The following is a 22,948-nucleotide window of genomic DNA, read 5'->3' on the forward strand; positions in this document are numbered from 1 at the left end:
ACCACCAAATGCTGGTGAGGAGGTAGAGCAACAGGAACTCTCATTCATTGCTGGTGAGAATGCAGAATGGTATAGACACTTGGGAAGACAGTTCGGTGGTTTCTTATAAAACTTAACAAACTCTTACCATACAATCCAGCAATCACACTCCTTGGTATTTACCCAAAGGACTTGAAAACTTATGCCCACACTAAAAACCTGCATACAGATGTTTATGGCAGGATGTTTACTCATAGTCACCAAAACTTAGAAGCAGCCAAGATGTCTTTCTACAACCAAGATGTAGGTGAATGGATAAACTGGTACATCCAGACAAGGAATACTATTTATTAAAGCCATAAATAGTATTATCAAGCCATGAAAACTCATAGAGGAAGCTTAAGTGCATGTTACTAAGTGAAAGAAGCCAATCTGTAAAGGCTACATATTGTGTCATTCCAACTATATGACATTCCTGAAAAGGCAAAACTATAGACAGTTGGCCCTTGAATAACGCAGGGGTTACAGATGCCAAACCCTCATGCAGCCAAAAATCTGTGTATAACTTTTGACACCCCCAAAACTAAGTACTAGTAGCCAACTGTTGACGGGAAGCCTTACTGACAAAATAAATAGTTGATTAACACATATTTTGTATTATATACTGAATTATTACAATAAAGTAAGCTAGATAAGAGAAAATGTTATTAAGAAAATCATTTTTAAAAAAGAAAACACACAGAACTTATTGAAAAAGAACCATACAGTTCAAACTTGTGTTGTTCAAGGGTCAACTGTAAAAGGATCAGAGGTTGCCAGGCTTTGAGGGGGGTGGGGGTGTGAGGCGAGAATAAGTAGGGCACGGAGGATGTTTAAGGCATGAAAATCACCCTGTACGATACCTTAAAGATGGGTACACGTCATTATACATTTGTCCAAATCTACATAATGCACAACCCCAAGAGTGAACCATAATGTGAACGATGGACTTTGGGTGATTACGATGTGTCAATAGAGATTCATCAATTGTAACAAATACATCACTCTGGTGGGGGGTGTTGATAACGGGGGAGGCTATGAATGTGTAGGGACAGGGGGGATGTGAGACACCTATGTACCTTCCTCCTGTTTTTTTGTGAACCTTAAAACTAAAAAGAAAAAAAATGCTTTACTGAAAAAACAAAAAGGATTCTTCAAGGGCAAGACCCCTACCAAACCCAGGACAAGGACGACCGTGGTCTCCTGTCTGGTGCTGGACACAGCTAGTCAGCGTGCGTAAGCCTGAAGGTCCATGTAAGCTCCTGCCCCCTGAAACCAGACGGCCTGTGTTCTAATCCCAGCTCGGCCACTAGGTTCAGGTAAATTTTTTAACCTCTCTGGGCCTCAGTTTCCTCATCTGTAAAATGGAGATAGTGTAACAGCACATCTCACAGGGTTCTTGTGAAAAGTAAGTGACGTCATCTAAGGAGAGTGTCTAGAACAGTGCCGAGCACTTGCTGAGCAGTCCGCTCGCTGTTGTTCTCATTGGTCGGACTGCTTTTTAGACAGTGTGTGTTGCCCATTGCCAGAGGCCTGACCGTGTGGTCAGCGTGAGCGTGGGAGGCAATGCGGCAAGGACCACAGTATTGACATGAGAGCGGGCTTTGCGTGGATCTGACTTTGAGACCCAGCCCTGCCGCTTCCAGCTGAGTAACATCTAGGCCACGGGTTCCTGACCTGCGAAGTGGACACACGAATCCCTACCTTCCTACTTCACAGGTCTTTGGGCAGACCAAAGTAAAACGCTTTTCAAAAGATGTATTTTTTAAGTTAACATAGAGGAAGGTAGACTTTTTTGGTGGACAGTTCTTAATTTTCACACATTCGTGGAGCCACCATCATAACCAGGTTGCAGGAGAGTTCCATACCCACCCCCAAACCTCACACACACCCCCCGAAATGGCTTTTAATCTTTCAAGGGCTCTGCAAATGTCGACAACAGGCTGTTTCAGGGGCAAACGCCTGGCTCTCCTGCAAAGGTACATTAGATAAGGAATATTCAAGGCCTGGGACCTTTCTTAGAAAATAAAGGAAGAAGATACATTGCAATGACTGAACATCCTGCTCAGCGGCCACCCTGGCACTGGCGGTGCCTTCACCTGAACGCTCTTTCTGTGGAACCCTGCAGGGCTCGATCCAGCTCCTTCAGATGTTTGCTTACACGTCACCTTCTCAGGGAGGCCTCCCCTGACACCCGGTCCTCGGAATCTCTCCGACCCTATTCCACTTGTTCTATCGTTCACACATACTGTCTTCTATGAACTATAGAACGGACTCACTTATGTTGCTTATTGTTGATGCTCTGCTCCCTCTGGTAAAACGTAAGCCTCCAAGAACAGAGATCACTGTCTGATTTGTTCCCTGCTGTATCCTAAGCACCCAGGAAAGTGCCTCGCCTAGAGTAGGGGTTCAACATACTTTTGTTGCGTGAACTTGTGTAAAATAACAGGAGTGAAATTAAGCCATCCTCACCTTTTGTTTGCAAAGATTAAATGTGTGATTCCATCAAAGAAAGCAGCGATCACACTGCCTGACACAGAAGCCTAAGCTGAACCAAAATTGGAATAACGCAAAGGAATACCTGGTATCATTTTTTAGTGAGCTCTGCCCCCATGGAAACACAGCAAGACACATAACTGCCCCCCCCCCCTCCATCTCTGCTCAATGAGAGCTAAAAGATGTCCTTCTTCCTCCCCCATTAGGAACCAGTGTTTGGATAATTGATAGCTGCTAAAACCCTTTCGGCACGAGCAGAAAGTTTAAAAATGCATGGAGATAACATAGGCCGGGCTTCATCAGTATATTGATGAGCAGAGGCAGTGTGGGAGCGTAGGGTGAGCCTGAGAACCCAGAGGCCGTGCCACTCAAGTTGCAGGGTTAAGCAATGCTTAACTTCCCGAGAAAAGGTCAAGCATGCATCTGCCGCGAGAGCGGCTCCATCTCCACACATATCTAACTGCTGGGCCTTTCATCCTCAGAGTTCTTTTCCAGCCACAGTTATACGAAAGTGTGTGCTGTCTTTGATGTGTTCAAATTCACTCACACGGGCCTTGATCTCCTGTGGGGGACAACACCCTCGTTCCCACAGGTGGGACCCCGTGGGTCCCCCACCACGGAGGTCTCGGGCTTGGGAGCCAGGACTTGTGGGTCAGTGAGCCTTCTGCACCAAACAACTCACTCCCCTTGTTGGAAATTTTGAGAGCGTCTCCTTGAGATCAAGAGAAGTGAAATTCTTCCACCTATTCAAGACCACCCTCCCCAATCCAAAATACATGCAAATAGAGAAATGCCAAAACAGGATCAAATGAAAGCAAATTAAAGCTCTTAACCTAAAATTATAAAGCAGCTATAACTGTGTGATCTGCAAAATAACCACTGGATTTATTCGCAAACAGAATTTACCGAGCTTCCCAGGCAGCCCCAGGGAGGAATGGGATATAAGCTTGGTGCTCTCTGACAATCAGTCACACTGATTTGCCTCGGATTGAGCAAGACCTTCAACTGAAAGTCGGGTCAAAAATCTACACAGAGGCCCTTGATAACCTGAGGTCTGGAGCTAAACGGTCATCTTGAGTCCCCCTCGGTGACTGCTGTCCAGGAAAGGCCCTTCAAAATAAATAAAGGTGAATTGTAGTGACGTCAACTTACTGTAAAATAAACCATGTGGTCTTGTGGGTATACGTCACATTATTATTTCTAGGCATTTCATTCTACGCGGGGGCCAGAGAGATGCCCCCCTTGGTGATCCTCGAGAACGCTAGCCCCTCCGTGCAAGATCTTCTCCTGAAGGAGCTTGTCTGCCTCCTTCACCCCTTCACATCACATCAGTCAGGCTCAAGCCCTGCAGGTAACGTTTCACTCATAGTCCTCCCTGCTTCTTGTTCCCCAGGCCTCCATGGATTCTGTCTCGTAAATGGCCCTACAATTCCACGGCATGTCTCTCCTCTTCTCATTGCCAGGCCCCCTCATTCCCACAAGTCCCAGGGCCGTATCGCACAGGCAGTTAGTCCTTCCCCACCTCTCAGGCCCTTAGACTAGACAGGATCACATCACTTTGTGCAGACACGTTTCTGTGGTTGCCCATGGCCTCCAAGGTAACATTCAGGCTGGAAACGCCAGCTCTGTCACCCCCAGCTTGGAGCAGGCCCCTTCTGCCCCCACACCACCCTCATGTCCCTTCTCTGGCTAAATCATATTCATCTGTTGACTCACCCTTGAGGACATCTTACCTGATCCTCTGCTCTGATCACATACGCCTCGTGGGGCTCCCTGAATAGGGCGAGACCTCTCTTAAAGGATAACTCTCAAAATGCAGCAAGCTCTGCCTGGCACAGCCTTCTCCTTCTCAGCGTGGTTAAGTGTCCCCTTCCTTCAGAACTCATCTCCTGCATCACTCATTCAGGAGAGCCTTCCTGACCACCCCCAGCACACTCCATGATGTGTAAGGGGGTTCTTAGAAACCACCCTTTGGTTTCCTTCCATCATAGGCTGATTGCTCTGTTGATTTACAAACTCTAACATGCACCCATATCACCTGGGATGCTTTCTAACAATCCAAATTCCCAGGCTCCATCCTCAGTGGCCCAGAATCCGTATTTAACAAGCTATCCAACATGATCCAAATGACTCGCTGCAGTCATTTGCACCACATTTTGAGAAAGACTTGTCCAGACCAGACTCTGCACAATGGGAAGTGCACCCCCCAGGGATTTCCAAGCTGCGACCCTGGGCTATACAGGGAAAAAAGTGTTTGAACTTCTGTATCATTTTTTGACCTCACCCCTAAACTTCTTATTTGTATGTTCATTTTACGGACCCAATATATCAGTAAAGCATTCGTGGTTTGTAAATAAATAAATATACCTATGGTGGGGTGGGCAAATTTGTAGTTTGAATTACTAGCCACAATTCTTCACCCTTCCCAGGATCTACATAGTTTGCCAGGTGACTTTGCAGTTGCTTCTACTAGAGGCTGAGATGAGTGGCTGCCCTGCCCAGTGACTGCACCAGCCATGGGACTGGTTTTGGCTGATGGAACGAGGGTGGGCCTGACAGGGCACCAGTTCTGAGCCATGGACCTAAGAAACGCCATGTGCTTCTACTTGCTCTCTTGCACTGCCGCCACTGCCTGGGGACACGTCCTGTGGGCTGGCCCACGGATCCAATGAGGAGGAGAGACACGTGGAGAAGACCTAGGCTCCCGCTGTATCTTAGAGCCGCCCACATCAGCCCTCTAAGATTAGTCAATTCCCTACCAACCTAAAGACACATGACCAAACGGATGCTTATCATCTATGCCATCAAGACTTTGTGGTTGTTTGTTATCATAGTGGCTCCTGATACAGTGATGATTGGTTTAGATTTCAGATCACCCAGGGTAGGGTCTGTATTTCAGCTCTGTACCCATAGTACCTTGTAGGTCCTCAGGAAATAACTGAATGAATGAATGAATGAATGAATGGCATCTTTCTTGATTTCCTGAGAAAATGCTAACCAATATACTCTGTGACCCTGTTTAAAAGGACTTGTGATTCATTCACTTTTCCAAAACAAGCTACAAGAGGTGGGTTCTTGGGGCCTCCCCAAGTCACATTTTCTGCTTGGAGTCCAAAGGTACCCCAGACTTGTGTATAATTCCAAGCTCAAAATACTACACCTAGGGCGGCCAGATGGCTCAGTGGGTTAGAGCACAAGCTCTGAACAACAGGGTTGCTGGTTCGATTCCCACATGGGCCAGTGAGCTGCTCCCTCCACAACTAGACTGAAGACTCAGCTGCCCCTGAGCTGCCAGAGGGGCGGCCGGATGGCTCAGTTGGTTAGAGTGTGAGCTCTCAACAACACCGTTGTTGGTTCAATTCCCACATGGGCTGGTGGGCTGTGCCCCCTGCAACTAAAGATTGAAAACAGCAACTAGACTTGGAGCTGAGCTGCGCCCTCCACAATTAGACTGAAGGACAACAACTTGGAGCTGATGGGCCCTGGAGAAACATATTGTACCCCAATAATTCTCAAAATAAAAAATACTACTCCCTAACATCCCTAAAATTAAATCTATCAGTGACCCAAGGGCTGATCTTGGCCCAGGTTCTTTTATTTGACCAGTTGGGCTCTGAAAATCGGAGACCCCAGCATCCAAGCTCGGTCTTAAAACCTTGACTGGGATCCCAGAATCCTTCCCCAATAACTGGCCCCTGCTGGAGTCCTGCTGTCTCTGGAAAATCAACTTACTCCTTCCTTCTTCCTTCCTTCCTGCCTTCTTCCTTCCTTCCTCCCTCCCTTCCTTCTTCCCCCCACCACTTCTTCCTTCCCTTCCATTCTTTTCCTCCTTCCTGATTCTTCATCTTTTATTCCTCCATTAAATCAGAGCCATTGTTTCAGGAACAAATTTTAAATGTGAAAGGGACTTGATAGTTTCCATTGAGAAATTAATTCTCTTTATCTTCTTATTGAGATATTCATTAGAATCTGTCTTGTAGGTATTATCATTTCCTTTAAATAAATAAAATGAAACCTCTGAGGGATTAAGTTACTTATATAAGATCAAACAGTAGCCCCGTGGCAGAAGCAGAATTTATATGCACGTGTTTCAGTGCCTAAAATTCTGAAGTAGAATCTTAAAGAGGATACAGTTCAACTACCTCATTTTATGAATAAAGAGCCAAGAGCCCAGCAAAGACAGGTGAGTTTTACTTTACATTGGTTCATTTAATCATCATAAAAATCTTAAGAGATATAAACCATTATTAACACCACGTCCATTTTACAGATGTGGACACTGAGGCCCAGGGAGATGAAGTGACTTGCCCAAGGCCTTCTGTCTGGTTCTGTGGTAGAGAAGGGATTCAGACCCAGGCAGTCTGGGTCCTGGGTCCAGGTCTAACTAGAGAATGTTGCCTTCCCAAGACGCAGACTGGATGAGAGCAGACAGGGACAGGGCATCTAGGGAGGCCGGGCGTGATGCCCAGGAGTCTGCCATGTGCTCCCCAGGTTCATCATCAGTGGGGACCACGGGGAAAATCCAATTCCACATGAGTGGAGGGAGCAGAGAGAGGAATGGCCTCAGGATTTCCTTGTGCTTATCATAGCTTCTTCCTTTTCAGACAGCCTCTGTGGAATGCTAATTTACAACAGATTCCGAGAGGGCCCTGCAGCTGAGTTTCACATGACGTGGGGGAAAGCTGACAACACAGCTGACAGAGTGACCAGCAAAGCACTGCTGTCCAGAAAAAGGCAAATAATCGTTTCAGGGCAACCATGGCCCTGACTTACAGTATTTCATTTCCAGTCTCCCCGCTGGATGATCCATGATACGTGCGGGGCGTAGTGAGGGAGTAAATACGCAGGGACTAGGTGCCGGGATAGCCCACATGGAAGTATAATAATCACCACGAGGATGGTTGGTGGTGGTGGTGTCAACCCCCGTTTACTGAGCCTCTTTCAGGAGCCAGGGATTGCACATGAACGGACTATGGATGGTCCCCAACCCTTACAACAACCCTGCCCAGGAAGTGCTAACGCCCCCATTTCACAGAGGAGGAAACTGAGGCCCAGAGACGATAATTTACTCCCGGTCACTCAATTTGTAAATAATAACTACAACTCTTCCAGGCACTGTTCTAAGCACTTGATACACATGAACTTCTGCCACCCTTCCTCGAGCCTTGTGAGATACGCGTGCTGTTCTCAGATGTGGCTACTGAGGCCCCAAGTGACACGGCTGATAAGTGGCAGAGCTGCGCTTCAAACCCCAGCAACCTGGCTCCATGGGCGTGGTCCTAACCACTAGGCAGCACTGCCCCCCTGTGGAATCTGGCTGCAAGCCCAGGTGTGTCTGGGGCCAGGGACTACTGATCTCCCATCATGTCATGGGGCCGCAGGCCTCCGTGGGCCTGGAATCCATTCCCCATCCCCATGCTCTGGCCCCATCCCCGTGGTTTCACATCTCCATTCTCTCTGCCTGGCGTGACCTTCCCTTTGCTTTCCTAAGTGCTCAGCTGGTTTGTATTTCTGACTCAGCTCATCCTTCTCCAGGGAGGCTTCCTTGACTACTGTCACCAACCAACGGGGACCAAGAGAGCTGCCCTCTGTCCCTGCAGAGCCCTGAGCACACCCGTCACTGCGGGTTTGGGGGAGCCACAGTATCTGGCTCGGACTCATTGAGTTGGAGATGGCAGCAGGCAGAGCCGGGCACCTGGAGACAAGGGAGAGATGCCAGCACTGCCCAGGTCTGGGAACAGATGAGGTGTTCCTTTCTGCTGGATCAGAAAACACATGGAGCTAAATCAGTAACCTTCTTCCTAGAGACAAAGGAGACCTTTGGGAGGCTCACTCAGGCCACAAAGTCCCTGAGGACGCAGAGGACGGGCTGAAATGAGGGGAACACCAGTCATCTGGAATACCTGAGTGAAGCTATTGATAGGTGAGGGAGAGAGGCAGAGACACAGAGATAAAGAGAGAGAAGAGATAGATAAAGAGACAGAGAGACAAAGAATGATAGAAACAGGGAGACAGGGACAAAGAGAGACAGAGATTGACAGAGAGAGACACAGAGACAGGAAAAGAGAGACACATAGATAAGATCAGAGAGACAGAGAAAGATAGAGACACAGAAAGAGAGAGACATTGAGTCACATGGAAAAAGAGACAGAAAAATAGAGAGATAGAAAGAGACAGGGAAACAGAGACAGAAAGAGAGAGACAGAGACAGGGAGAGATACAGAGAGAGACAGAGACAAGGAGCAACAGAAAAAAAAAACAGGGAGACAGAGAAAGAAACAGAGAGAGAGAGAGAGAGAGAGAGAGAGAGAGAGAGAGAAACTATGCAGCCTTCAATCTTATCTTCTTACCTAATGTTTCCCTGAAAATAAGACTTAGTCAGACAATCAACTCTAATGCGTCTTTTGGAGCAAAAATTAATATAAGACCTAGTATATTATATTATATTATACCCGATATTATATTATACCCGATTTATAGTAATATAAGATCGAGTCTTATATTACTTTTTTGCTCCAAAAGACCCATTAGAGCTGATTGTCCGGCTAGGTCTCATTTTCGGGGAAACACGGTCGTTGCCCAGGAAGCTTTGACAGGGCAAATAGTCAGCCTGGGCCCTGGCCGTGTTTCTGGTGGCCAGATGCCACCCTAATGAGGATTTAGCAAGTTCACTTGGAAGAGCAAAGGCACGCTATTAGGCACCTTAAATCTTTTGTATCCATAACAGAACTCCTGATTTCCCTCTATCTTGTCCAACCCAAACTGCCCCCTTCTCTCCTCCCCATCTCAGGAAATAGCCCACTCGGTTGCATTTACGCTAGAAATGTGAGGAATCCCATGATTCCTGCCTTTGCAGCCTCCCACTCCCAGGCCATCATCAACTCTTCTCTCCAACACAGCCTCCAATCGATTTACTTCTTTCAACTCCACGGTCACCACTAGGTTCCGAGCCACCGTCATCTCTCACCAAAGCATCGTCTCATCAATCCTCACACAACCCTGTGAAGCAAATACCAACCCCATTTTACAGTTGAAGCAACTGAGGCTCAGGGGGGTTCAGCGACTTGAAACACATACCAGGTAAGTGGCAAAATTAAATCTTGCATCTAGCTCCATCTAGTCTGTCTCCAGATACTCCGGGCTGCTACTAGCCCACCCTTCTCTCAACTCACACATCAGCGGAGATACTTCTTGATAGCCTGGCACCTACTGGGCAGCACTCTGTGGCAGGTACTGCAGTGCCCTTCACCTTGGGGAACCTGAGTCCGGGCACCGGCTCAGAAAGTTCTGGAAATGCAGGCTCAGCTGCAGCAATGAGGACACAGTCTCCTCCTGTAGACTAGGAAAGCTGGCAGCCTGACTCCTCAGGTAAAGCAGCAGGTGTGGGCAAGGCTGGCGTGCCTATTTTCGCCACAGGAGCAGGTGCGGGCACCGTTGCTGGCTGGCTGTATGACCTTTGCTCTAATGATGATCATAACAACAGCAGCAGCTAATATTTATATAACGCTTCCTATGTGTTCGGTACGGTTTTAAGTCTGTTCATATATTAAACCAATTAGTCCCAACAGAAATCCTTTGTTATAATGCCCACTTTCTATGCAGAGGAAACTGAGACACCGAGAAGGGAGCGTAAATCGCCCAGGGGCCCCTGTGACTCAGTGTGGGGTCAGGATTCGGCCCAGGCGGTTGGGCTCCTCACCCCACACTAGCGGTACCCCCCCCAGCCAAGTCATTCTGTCACCTCTGCACCCCTGGGCTGCTTCATCCCGAAGAACTCAGGTGCATATCTCTGCTTCTCACTTTCAAGGGCAAGACCTGGACACAGCAGAGTGGTTTCTTTCTCTGCCTTCCTTGATACTGATTGCTGATAATACTTGTCAGACTGTATTCATAGTAACAACATGGACGGAATGCTTGCTACTTGCCAGGCCCTCGGTTAAGCACATTTCCGCATTCTCACTCCTAGCAATTCTACAGAGAAGGTTCTGTTACTCCGATGTTAGAGCTGAAGCATCGTCATCTGAAGCTCAGAAAGCTCCAGTGACCTGCCTGTGGTAACACAGCGAGGAAGTGACCAAACTCTAAAATGGAGGGTCTGACTGCAGAGTCTCTCCACCCCTAACCCTAAGTTTTGCCCGTTTGTTTCTCCTCATCCCTCTTCTCTGCTGGAGCAACTGAGCTGGGGAGCTGCAGGAAAGGTGTTACCAGTGCTAGCCCAGGGCTGAGAAAATGTGTCGTGCGGGAGACCCTGCTCGCCGCGCCATTTTTCAGGCGGGGCAGCCTGCGGGGTCTCTGCTCCCGCTCCCCACACAAGAACGCAGGACATGGTGAGGCCAAAAAGGAACACCCACGGAGCCATAGGTAGGGGAGTCATACCACTATGGTCTCACTGGAGGCTGGGCCCACGGGACACGCGACCTGCCGTCAGCCTTTCCGCCAACCGACCGACCGAAGACTCCTCTCCTCTCCTCGACTCTGTTCCTCTCCTCTCTTCCGCTCTCTTCGGCTCGCTCTCCTCGGCAATCCTCGGCTCTCCTCCGTAGCCGCAGCAGTTATACCAGCGGCCAATCGGCTAACCCGCCACAGCCGACGGCCAATCAGCCACAGCCGACCGCCATCCACCACCCGAGCCAGCACCCTTCCACGTGAGGCCGAGAGCCTGTAAACTACTCTTTGGGGCTCTGTCCCCACAAAATGCTAGAGGGCTTGACACTGAGTTAACAAATGAATGAGTAGATGAAAAGAAGGAAGGAAGGAAGGGTGGAAGAGAGAAGAAAATAAGGACGAAAGGAAGGAAGGAAAAGAGAAACAGACTAGAGTGCATGAATAAAAGAATGAAACTGAATAAAGAAAAATGGATGAAAACAAAAGACTCAGAAAATGAAAAGAGAAAAAAGGAACAGATTAGAAGGAGACCCAGGCAATGCCCCCTGCTCTCCATCACTCCCCTGTGCGGCTGCCTCTGGACTCCTCCCCTCAAAGGCAGCTGGCTTTAGCCAAGCTGCAGTAATGTCCCCTTGGGCCAGGCGCTAGGATACTTAAGCGTTGATGACATGGGACAGGCAGAGGGAAGCACCCAAGGCAAGCAGAGCTTTCATATCCCGGCATCAGATTTCCACCCAGAGATTCCCCGCAGCCAGCCACTACGGACTCCTTCCAGAGTACAACCCTCTCTGCTGTCACACCACAGCAGGGAAGAGCTTTTGCACAGCTGGGACTGCCATGGCTCCAGCAGCAGCTGCCTCCTCCAGCCCCTGCAGAAAACAGCCCTTTCTGCTGCGCTCACTGGTCAAGCGGCTGAACAAAAGCCGACTGGTCTTCACGTCCAGCAGCGCTCTCTTTCACCTCCACACGTGTAATCACAAAACGCTTTTCTCGCATCCTTTCCCAGAGGAGTTGGCCCTGCCTGGGGAGAGAATCCTTCTCAGGATACAACGAGACCTTCCAGGGCCACAGAACCTGGCATGACACTGAGTCCCTGGCTCCTTGTCCGCAGCGTGCTGCAGCACCCTCTTTATGGAAATGGCAGCAGGTATGGAGGGAGGAATCCAGTGATACAACTGGACCCCAGGCAGCCAAGTCATCCCATTTCACAGAAGAGGCAAGTTAGGAATCCTGCCTGGCAGTCAGGTTGGAACTTGGCGGGGTAAGGAAGGACCCCTGAGATGCCGGAGGAAGCGACCAGGCTGTTCTGGGACTTGGGCTTCTGCCCCACAGCCCGACTGTTCTGCAGAGCCTGAGGCAGCGGAGCAGAGAACTCTGGTCAGGAAATCCTGCTTCAGAACCTCCGGGGTTCACCTCACAGGGCCACCTTCCCATGACACCAGAATCATCCTCAGCATCAAGAAAAGGTACCCTACAGTGAGCCTTCTCAGTGTGCCAGTGTGGGGACAGAGCCCCAGAAAGCAGTTTCCAGGCTCTCGGCCTCACATAGAAAGGTGTTGGCTCAGGTAGTAAATGGCCATCAACTGTGATTGCGTGGCCATCAGCTGTGGCTAGTTGGCCGTCAGCTATAACCAGTGAGCCATTGGCCACTAATATAACTGCTGTGGCTACGCTAGCAGAAAATGGGGGCTGGCAAGAAGATGGTGGCTGAGCTAGCAAGAGTGGATTGCAGAGAGGCAGATGCCACCAGCGAGAGTATAGTGGTATGACTCCCCCATCTATGGCTCCGTGGGTGTTCCTTTTTGGCCTCACCATGTCCTGTGTTACAGCCAGGCTCGGCACTCAGCAGTGAGGGTCTCTTTCCAGCCTCATGGCAATCTTGGGAGACGGGCAAAACCAATCCCATTTTATGGATAAAGTAATCCGTATTCAAGGAGGTGAGAGGACATGTCCAAGGTTACCCAGCCAGGACAGCATGGAGCCAGGATTCAGACTGAAGTCTACTAGCCCAAATCCCACGCTGAAAGCCGCTACACCACCCTGCCTCCAGCGAGGTGCTTCAGCCTTTATACTTGTAGGCTTGTGATAACATTCCCTTGCCTTCTTTGGCTCTTTATTCAAATGTCTCCTTTTAAAAGGCTGCAGCCCCTCTCCCGACACCCGTTCTCTCCTTCCCCACTTGAGTTTTCTCTGTAAAACCCGCTGCCATCTAACACAGTTTACATTTTACTTTTGCTGTAAAATACATAGTGCTTCTGTGCTTCCCCCCAACCTGAATGTGATCCCCACGAGGACAGGGGCTTCTGTTTCTTTTTTCACTGTCATATCTCCAGCACCGACCAGAGAGGGTTGGCATGTAGTAAGTGTTCAAAAGATATCTGTAGATCAAAGAAGCTAAGTGAATCCATCTCTTGATTGTCAAGGGTTTCTCAGAGGTCCCTACATTATGAACTTTTTGAGGACAGGAATTGTTCAAATTTCCCTCCCCATGGCCCCATCACAGAGAAAAGAAGTTTATTCCGGGTGTGGGGATGAAGGAAAGGGCTGCTTCCCTCCCTCCCTCTCAACCTCTGACTCGGGCATGCACAATCTCTTTCACGCACCAGTGCAGTGCATCCAATGAGGTCTCCTCCAAATCCTTTGCACAGCATAGACTGCCAGACATTTTTTTAAAAACGGAAACCTGACCACGTCACTACTCTGCTTAAATGTAGCAGTTGCTCCTGGATGTACGAGTCTGTGCAAGCTCCTCCACGCAGCGCAGAGACCCTTTTGACCTGGGCCAGCTCCGTCTTCAGCTTTACCTGGCACCGTTCTGTGCACGAAACACGTATCCCCTTACCTACCATGCAGTCGTATGCCTCTGAATGTGCTGTTCCTGCTTCCCGGGATGCCTTCCTCTTTAGTCTCCTCGAAGCCCTTCCCCATCCCATCAGATTCATGAACTCCATTCACCTTTCAAAACTCAGCTCAGACAGGCTTTGCCCAGGAAGCCCCGCCAGAACGCCCTCACCCTCTGCCAAAGGAAACGTCAAACTCTCCCAGATCCCACCGCAGTCCTTCCCCACTGCCTGGGGGTCTTTCGCAGATCCGACTCAGCTACCCAACGGCTATGGACCGAATGTGTATGGCCCTCCCGTCCCCGCAAACTCATATGGTCAAGCACTAATCTCCTACATGATGGTATTTGGAGACGGGGGTCTGTGGGAGATAATTAGGTCAGGAGGGTGATGCCCTCATGACGGGACTGGTGTCCTCATAAGAGGACACAGGCGAGAGCGTCCTTCTTCTCTCCCTGCTCTCCACCGTGTGAGGCCACAATAAGATGGCCGTGTACAACCCTCGAAGAGGAGCCTTACCACAACCCCGCCACACTGGCACCCTGATGACGGAATCCCCCACCTCTGAAATGGTGAGAAATAAATATCTGTCATTTAAGCACCTGGTCGATGGTAATTTGTTATAACAGCCCAAATTTACTAAGACACCAACACACCGAGAACCGTGAAATAAAGGGAAAAGGCCCCAAGCCCGCCAGTCTACAGCACCTCTCTCTGAACCTTACAGAAAGGAGAAAAGCCCGTTAGTCACATTCTATTGATTCTTCCTTAGGAAATAATATTTAGTTGCTTTCCTTCCCTTACTTCAATCAAACAGATGTAAGTAATTCTTTCTGATGTGGTAAATCAGAAAGAATTTTGCTGGAGGAAAGTATACTAGCTGCTTGAAACAGGGGAAGTTAAGGAGAAAGACAGATTTAGAACAACTCTAAAAACATAATAATCTCGGGCCATTTAGTATGAGGGCAAACAATCCCACATATAACAACTTGTAGGGGCAGCACAGGATTACAACATTTTCTGTTGTTCTTTCAAACCTCACACAAGATATACCTTATTGTCATTAACTGGCCCAGAGCAAAATAAAAATAGTGTTAACCCAAAGCAGTAGCTTTCTTCAAAGGCGCTCCATCACATGAGGCTTGAAAGTGTAGCAGCCACTCTGCACACACCGCTCTGGGTCCACCTGGTACATTTCACCACGGCGGGTACCTTGTTAGTAACCGGGGAGCAGGTGAGCTGCTGCTTTAAGACTCACTGAGCACAGGAAGACACGTGACTCCCATCCGTCACTAAACAGCCATGTACTCTCTGATCAATAATTCTCACTGTCACCCAATCTGTACTGACGCTCGTCTCCAGCCATTCTCAACATTCTTCCAATCTTTTGCTTTCGCTTTTCCCTTTGCCGGGCTGTGCTTCTCCCAGCTTTCTCCAAGTCAGAATCCCTATCAAGCCCTGATGCCCCACCTCAAACATCACCTCCTCTGTGAAGTTTTCCCAGCTCCGCCAAGGGTTTCTCATAGTGTGGTCGGCCCATCAATCACCTGCAGGGAAGGATGTGTGGTGCTTGGTAACCACAGACCGCCTACTTTGGGGGCGGGAGACTAGCCAGCTGCATTTTTAACACCCTCCCACCTGCTTCTTATACATACTACAGTCTGAGAGCTGCCATCCAGAGCGCTGGTCTTGGAGACCTTACACTTTGTGATTTCTCCATCACCTGTGCTCTCCCAATACTTTCCCCATGACCGCTGAGAGCACACCTGGTCACATTCCCGGTGAACGACTTGCAGCGCTGCTCCTCTCGCTTGGCTGTGAACTACGTGAGGGCAGAGGCCATGCCTGAATTATATTTATAACCTCAGCCCCTCCAGCAGTGCTCCCATCCTTGACTCCTCTTTTCCCTCACATTCCACATCTCATCCATCACCAAGTTCAGATGGCGCTACTCTGGAAAGACTTCTTGATTTTGACCACTTCTCACCTCTTCCACATCAATGACTTGAGTCCAAACTGCCACCATCTCTCCCCATGAACTACTGCGATGGTCCACTCACTGCAATGGTCCTTCTGCTCCCACCCCTGCCTGCTAGCTTCCTTCCCACTTAGCTGTCAGAATGATTCCTTAACAAGCTAAACATTTACAAATCACATATTCACAAAAGCACTGGTATCCAGAAGGTATAAAAAATAGTCAACAATGAAAATCACAAAAGCAATTAAAAAATGGGTAATAAACCTGAACAGACACTTTCCCAAAGAGGATATAAGGATGGAAAATACACATGTGAAAAGATATTCAACATCATTAGCCAATAGGTGCATGCAAATTAAAACCATGGTGCAATCCACTGAACTATTCAAATGGCTAAAATAAAAAATGTTGAAAATGCCGAGTGCTGACAGGGATGCAGAGCAACTGGAGCTTTCATACCCTGCTGATGGGAATGAAAATGGTCTCGCAACACTGGGAAAGAGTTGGGCAGTTTCTTAGAAAGTTACATGTAAATTTGCCATATGTCCCAGCAATCCGACTCCTGGGTATTTACCCTAGAAAAGCAGAAATGTACGTTCACACAAAAACCTGAACACAAATGTTTATAGCAGCTTTCTTCATAATCACCAAAAGATGGAAACAACCCACGTGTCCAAGGGGTGAATGGGTAGACGCACTGGCACGTCTATACAATGGAATACTAGCCAGCAATAAAAAGGAACAAATGATTTATACCCACAACAACGTGGAGGAATCGCAAAGATAGTACGCTGAGGGAAAGAAGCCAGTCTCAGAAGGTTACATACTGTGGGATTCTGTTGATTTGACATTTTCAAAAAGACCAAATGGTAGTGATGGGAAGTAAAGTCGTAGTTGCCAAATGTCAGAATTTGGGTGTTTGTGACATTAAAGGGATAGCACAAGAGACGTTTTGGATGATGGGACTGTTTTGTCCACACTGGGGTGTGGGCAGTTCCATGAATCTATACATGTGCTAAAAGTCATAAAACTGAACACCAGAACAAAGTTAATTTTACCAACTGGACTGTGACAACTGGAAAAATAAAATCAATTTAAAGCATGAGTTGAACCACGTAACCTCTTGCTCAAAACTTCCAACTCAGAACAGAATCTAGACCTCCCCCCACAGCCCAGGAGTCCCCACCAGACCTGGTTTCGGGTACCTCTCTAATCACATCTTCTCAAACTCTCCCTTCTGTGCCTGTCTACCCGCCCTGAGGCTCACTCGCTATTCCCTCTGCGTGGAATTATCTTCCGTATTTCCAAAACCCCCTCCCAAATGCCACTCATGCCTCTGTCGAAATACCAACTCCTCAGAGAAACCTTCTGTAACTGACTTTTCTAGTATAAGGGCATATTCCCATGTCCTCACACTGGTTCATTTTCCTTCATGGCACTCAGCACTCACCGACGTCACACAAGGCATTTGTTATGGTGACTTTCTATTTCCCCACCAGAAAATAAGATCCGTGAGGACAGGGATCCTGTTTGTACTGTGCATGGGTGTCTCCTCTGCACCTTGCATGAGGCCCACCCCAGGATAAGAACTCCCATCGATATTTATGAAATGGATGAATGCATGAAACCCAAGAGATGAGCATTCAGGCATGAAATTCCCAAGGCTTTGAACTTGGAACCATACTCTGGATTCTTTGTAGCACCCCTCAAATCACCTGCCCACTTGGCCCCTGAATAAAGCATCCCCAGCCCAGAATATTTAATTCAGCTATCGGTGCTTTAAAAATGGATTAAGTTCAACATCTCCCTTCTAAGTGCTGCTCTCTGGTGCTGGGTGAGGCGACTGGCAGGAGGGTGAGCTGGGAGGGGACACGGCTGCCAGCAGAGTCATTCTTAGGGTACTGCCATGTGAGGGTGCCTGAGGGCTTGTAGAGAGCTACCCAGAAGTGCTATGAATGTGAGGAAGTTGGAGGAGGGACTGAAGAAAGAAAAACAAAACAAACCACCACCTCTCTACAATACCTTTCCAAGGCCAACTAATACAAGAACACACCTACTCTGTATGTTCTAGATACTCTCTAAAGGTCTCATTCAACCCTCCATCCATCCTTCAAGGTAGGTTGTATTGACCCATTTTGAGAAATAAAAAAAATCACACACAGAGAGGTTAAGTAACATGCCCAAGGTCACACCACGGTGCGGGGTGTCTGCTGTTTTGCACTCAGATCTGTGTAGCTTCCAATCTCATTCGTTTTTCCACTTTGGATTTTAGAAGCAACATTCAGGGGCATGAGGGCGAACCCTGTCAGGAAGAGCCAAGCTCAAATAGGAAATGCCAACCCGGACACAGATGGCCAGGTTCTTCTCCAAAATTTTTCAAACACCAGCGTAGACAAGTCTGCTAAAGTGAGATCCAGCTTACCTTCCAATACAAATGCCCTGAGGATCTACTCTGTGACAGTTCCTGGGCTCTGAGTTGCCACATAGATTCTGTCATTTAAGTCTCATTACCTTTGGAAAAAAACAGTTACCATGTATGAAGGTGTTAGAGGCTGTTGATTCAAGCAGAACGGCATAACACCTGCAAGGAAGCAAGAACACCTGAGAATTCTCTACCCTCCGCCCCACCACCACCCATGCCAGTTAGAAATTTACCTTCAAGACAGCACAGTATGAAGACCCAGGCGACTGCAGATGGATTTTCTCTTGCTACTTCTTTTAGTCTAGGTCATGTTTTGCACACAGGTTAGCACAGAAATTACTGTTCAGGGTCGCATACCTCATAACCGTGCATATTGCAATGTTTGGGCAATTCAAATATTTTCAAGGGTGTTTTTCGCTATGAATGGTTTTCTCCCTGTACCACAATTTGGAGCCTAAAGAAGGGGTAAGACACAGCTGTGCAAGACCCCAGGCCCCCGCTCCTTGACTCCTGCTTGACAGATAATGAAGACATTTTAGATCTAGAAGGGAAGGTAGAGGCTACCGGGGGCTCCTCTTTGCCAGGAGAGCAATCCCTGAGGGTTACCACCCACATCTGATGACAGGGGCACAGAGTGTAGACTCTTACCCACTGGACGGCTCCCACCGCCAGCACACCTGTCCGCTATTTACCTGCTCCCCCCCCCCTCCAATGGCCACCTATCGCTGCTGGCTTTGTTTGCTCCTCCGCCCTGCAGAATAATTATACTCCCTCTTTCCTATGATAATCATTCAAATACTGAAGAATGGGATTAAGAGGAGTCTTTCTTAACGTGACCGTGATCAAGAAAAGAGTTGAGCATCTGCCCTATGCTTTTAAATAATTACTTGATGGTTTTTCCTCCTGGGTGTACATTTCTGTACATCCAATATAGTGACACATTGAGTTCCACGTTTTGTGAGCCGTGCCCTGGAAACACGTAGCTCAGTTAGGAAGACAAAGAACAGAGACCACGTGTCCTGTGGCAAGTGTTCTTATAGTGGTATAGATGAGGTGCCAGGCACAGGCAGAGGGAATGGGCCCATCAGTGCCTCAGCCCACCCACTGGGAAAGACTGCTGACCTGTGAACTCAACCCTCATGAAACACAGCTTACGTCCTGAGCTCCTCAAGCTCTCAGAGTCGGCTTGCTTATACCCCCTTTCCTGTCTCAGACACCTGCCACCTTGCCAGGTGTAGAGTAGCTGCTGCCCGGGTCTTACTCCAACCCTCTGGCACTTTAAAGGGGCCTAGAGGTGATAATAACTAAATCAAATGATCCCAAAGTTCTCAAATGAAAGTTTTAAAAAAACTCATGAATAATAACACGACTTCAAACACCTACGATGGGGACTCTTGGTCTGCATCCCCTACAGTCTACCAATTCCCTGAGTGACATGGAACAAGTCACCGAACTTCTCTGGACCTCCATTTTCTCAGTGACACACTGCGGGGCCTGGTCCAAATGATTGTAAGGTCCATTTTAGACCCTCGGTCCCCTAATTTTCTGTCCCAGACAGTAAACTGGATAATTCACAATAATCTGGCTGAACTAGTTGATCCTAAATCAATGTGTGATTTCCAGTAGAAAGAAGAGCATCGAGGAAGCAAAGGTAGATACAGACTCCGGCTCCCGCCATGTGCCGCCACCTCAGTACGTTCACCTGCACACGTTTCAATATCAGTCTCAACATTTACTAAGTGATGGTCTTGGGTAAGTCACTGACTCTCCTTCGGCCTTGATGTTCACATCTGTAGAGTGGGGTTAATTCTCCCTAATCCCAGGGTTACAGGCAGGGTGAGATGAGCTCAAACACGTGTAAAGTCCCCAGCACCCAGAGGACATAGGCTGCATGTCCCTTTACTCAAATGTTCTTTACCCATCCAACCCACTTAATCAACAGACTCAGATTCCAAAGGCTTGTTGCACCCCAAAGCACAGACAGACAGAGCTGGAGGGGCTCTAAAAGTCAGCTCGCCCAACTCCCTCCTACCTGTGTGATTGACAAAGGAGGCAGCTGAGGCTCAGAGAGGCCGAGCAACTTGGCCGAGGACCCCCATGTCCTTCAGCAGCAAAGCCAGACCCAGAACGCAGGACCACAGACGTCGAGGGTCATCAGAGACACAGAGAGAACCCTGTACAGGCGCCTGTCTCCCTAAGGAAATCGGGAGCTCCCCATTTATAACCAAATTCTGAAACACACAGATAACAGACCTTTTTATTTATGCACTTTTTGGAGGGTTGCAAGAGAGAAGCAGCATCACAGCTTGTCTATGAAATGCAAGGTTTTCTTGAAGTACCTATGCAATAAAGGTCAGGGTTTCTTGCTAGCCTCCCTTCCCAGTAACTCTGCTCCCTTTGCCCGTCCCCATTTCTGCTCCTTTCAATTTACACCTTCAGGCAGACATGCTTGCATTAGGATCTGGGCAGGGTGAGAGTCTCAGGCTGGAGCAATTGCCCCAGTAAACACAAACAAGAAAATCCTCACAACTGTACTATTCAGAATACAAAAACAGTTCCTCTCCCAACCCCTAGGAGCTCCAGCATGAGACCAGTAGGAGGCACAATGATGATTCCAGGGTCGGGGACCCAAAGGTCCCCCCAGACGACATGACCAAAACCCCTGAGACCATTAAGGTTTTTCTGGAGAAAGCTCAGCCCAGAGTCTACCAAGGGCCACTCTGCTGAAGGAGAGAGCACCGAGGAGGGAGCGCACACAATGTGAGGAGGGGCCTGGGTGAGCGCTGGCTCCAGCCGACACCGCCTCGGGGACCAGCTTCCCAGAACAAAGCACGGATCTTCAAGGAGCATTTGACAGAAAGCTGCACCAAAAGCATGCTGTCTGCAGCTCCTGGTCAGCACACTCCCAGCCAGTGTCGCCCAGAACTCAGCGGGCCCTCAGCTGAGCCTCACGCTGAGTTGGAGCAAACAGGCCCAGAGAGGGAGACCCTGGGGCCCAAGGTCACACCGCATGCAACCTGGGGCAGCAGTGGAATGTGCCTGCCTTTCCGTTGAGGGCTGTGCCCTCCCACTGCCCTCAGGCCCCTCTCTGCCAGGCCCACTCCCTCTTCCAAAACCCTGGGCTCACCTCCCAGTCTGAGGGTCCCCGCCAGGTTGAGCAGCGCTCAGAAGCAGGTGACAGGTTAGCAATTCATCCAGTAGGACGTCTGTAAGGCCAGAGCCGCTGGGGCTGTGCGTGTCCCCAGTGGCAAGGAGAGACTGCAGCGCGGAACTTTGCAAGAGCTCCAGGCTCCTCCACTGATCCCCAACCCCCTCCTCCCCCTCGCGCGCCCCCCCTCCTCAGCCCGGCCCTCCTCCGTAGTACTACGGAGACATGTGCTCTGCTGGGAGGAGGCACGGAGGAAGGTGCAAGTGTTTCTTGGGAGGAGGACAACAGTCTGCTACTGTGCTATCCACTCACACCGAGCAGAAGGAATGGAAAAGAAATAACTCGATCTGCTGCCACAGAATGATTAACCCTTGGGCTCCAGCTTTGCTCCTCGCAGCTGAAGCGAGAGAAACAATACACTTAACCAATGAAGTGCCAGCCAGAGACATTACATCATCGGTCAGCACCGTCATTGGCTAATAATTCCTAGAAGGCAACATTCAGCTTCTAGGTGCTTAACCCCTTGCTGTGCAACCCTAGCAATGATGCCAGTATTTGGTCTAAACCAATGTCCCTGGCCCTCGCTTTTATCAGGCTCATTGGGGTGCTTTCTAAACATACAGACCGCTTTGTTCCACCCCGAACCATCTAAATCAGATTCTTCAGATGGAGCATGGATGTATGCATTTTAAATAGTGTACAGAGTATGGAGACCACTGGTCTATTCAGAAACTCTTCCTCCCCCAAAGATAAATGCGATAACATTTTTCTGAGCATTTATTATATGCCCAGTACTTTACTCCATCATCACAATTACTTCCTATGCTGAGCAGTGGACATTATCGGCTCCATTTCACAGGTAGACAAAATAAAGTTCGGAGAAAATAAGTCACTTGCTCAAGACATGGAGCCTGGCTTTAAAAGCCAGGCTGTTTGCACCCTCGCTGGCTACCCCTTTGAAACCCCCACTTGAAATCAAACTAAGCCATTTGTCTACTTCCTGCCTCCAGGGTTACAGAAAATGTAGACACCTCCCACCATGAGTTGGAAAATACCAGTGACCTGTGGAGAACTGGGGAGTCCCACAGGAGGGGTTCAGGGATCATGAACCCTCCAGAGAGTCGTTCTCTTTCTCAGGTCCAGTCTTCCTGTTTCTGCTGCAGGTCTCAGTGTAGCGGCCACCTGCCACCCCCAAACCTGGGTAATGCTCCTGCTCCAGGCTCCGCAGGTGCCCTGTGTCTGCGGGCTGCTGCTGCTTGTTTACTGAGTAAACTCCATCAGAGCCACCTCTACCTTCTCCCCCAACATGTGCCCAGCACAGTGCCTGATACCTGTGCATATTCAACCAGGACGGCAGGGAGCCGGGGGAGGGGGAGCCTTTGCTGAAGTTCTAAAGGGCATCACGCTGACAAGGTAAAAGAGAAGGACTGGACGCCAGGAAACCCACATGAATAAATTATCTGACCTTGGGCAAGTTCCTCTAGGGGCCTTAGTTTCCTCATTTGAAAAGGAGGACAACTGCACCTTTCTCGTAGGTAGTCATGAGGTTCAAATTAAAGAATGAGCCGAGCTCAGATGTGGTCTGCTATCCTCTCTCCCTCGATCTCATTTATTTTGTTGACTGACTTCTAACTGCTGACAACGCTCATGTTTGTATCTCC

The sequence above is a fragment of the Rhinolophus sinicus genome, linkage group LG02 (genome assembly GCF_036562045.2).
Source record: "Rhinolophus sinicus isolate RSC01 linkage group LG02, ASM3656204v1, whole genome shotgun sequence".
Lineage (NCBI taxonomy): Eukaryota > Metazoa > Chordata > Mammalia > Chiroptera > Rhinolophidae > Rhinolophus > Rhinolophus sinicus.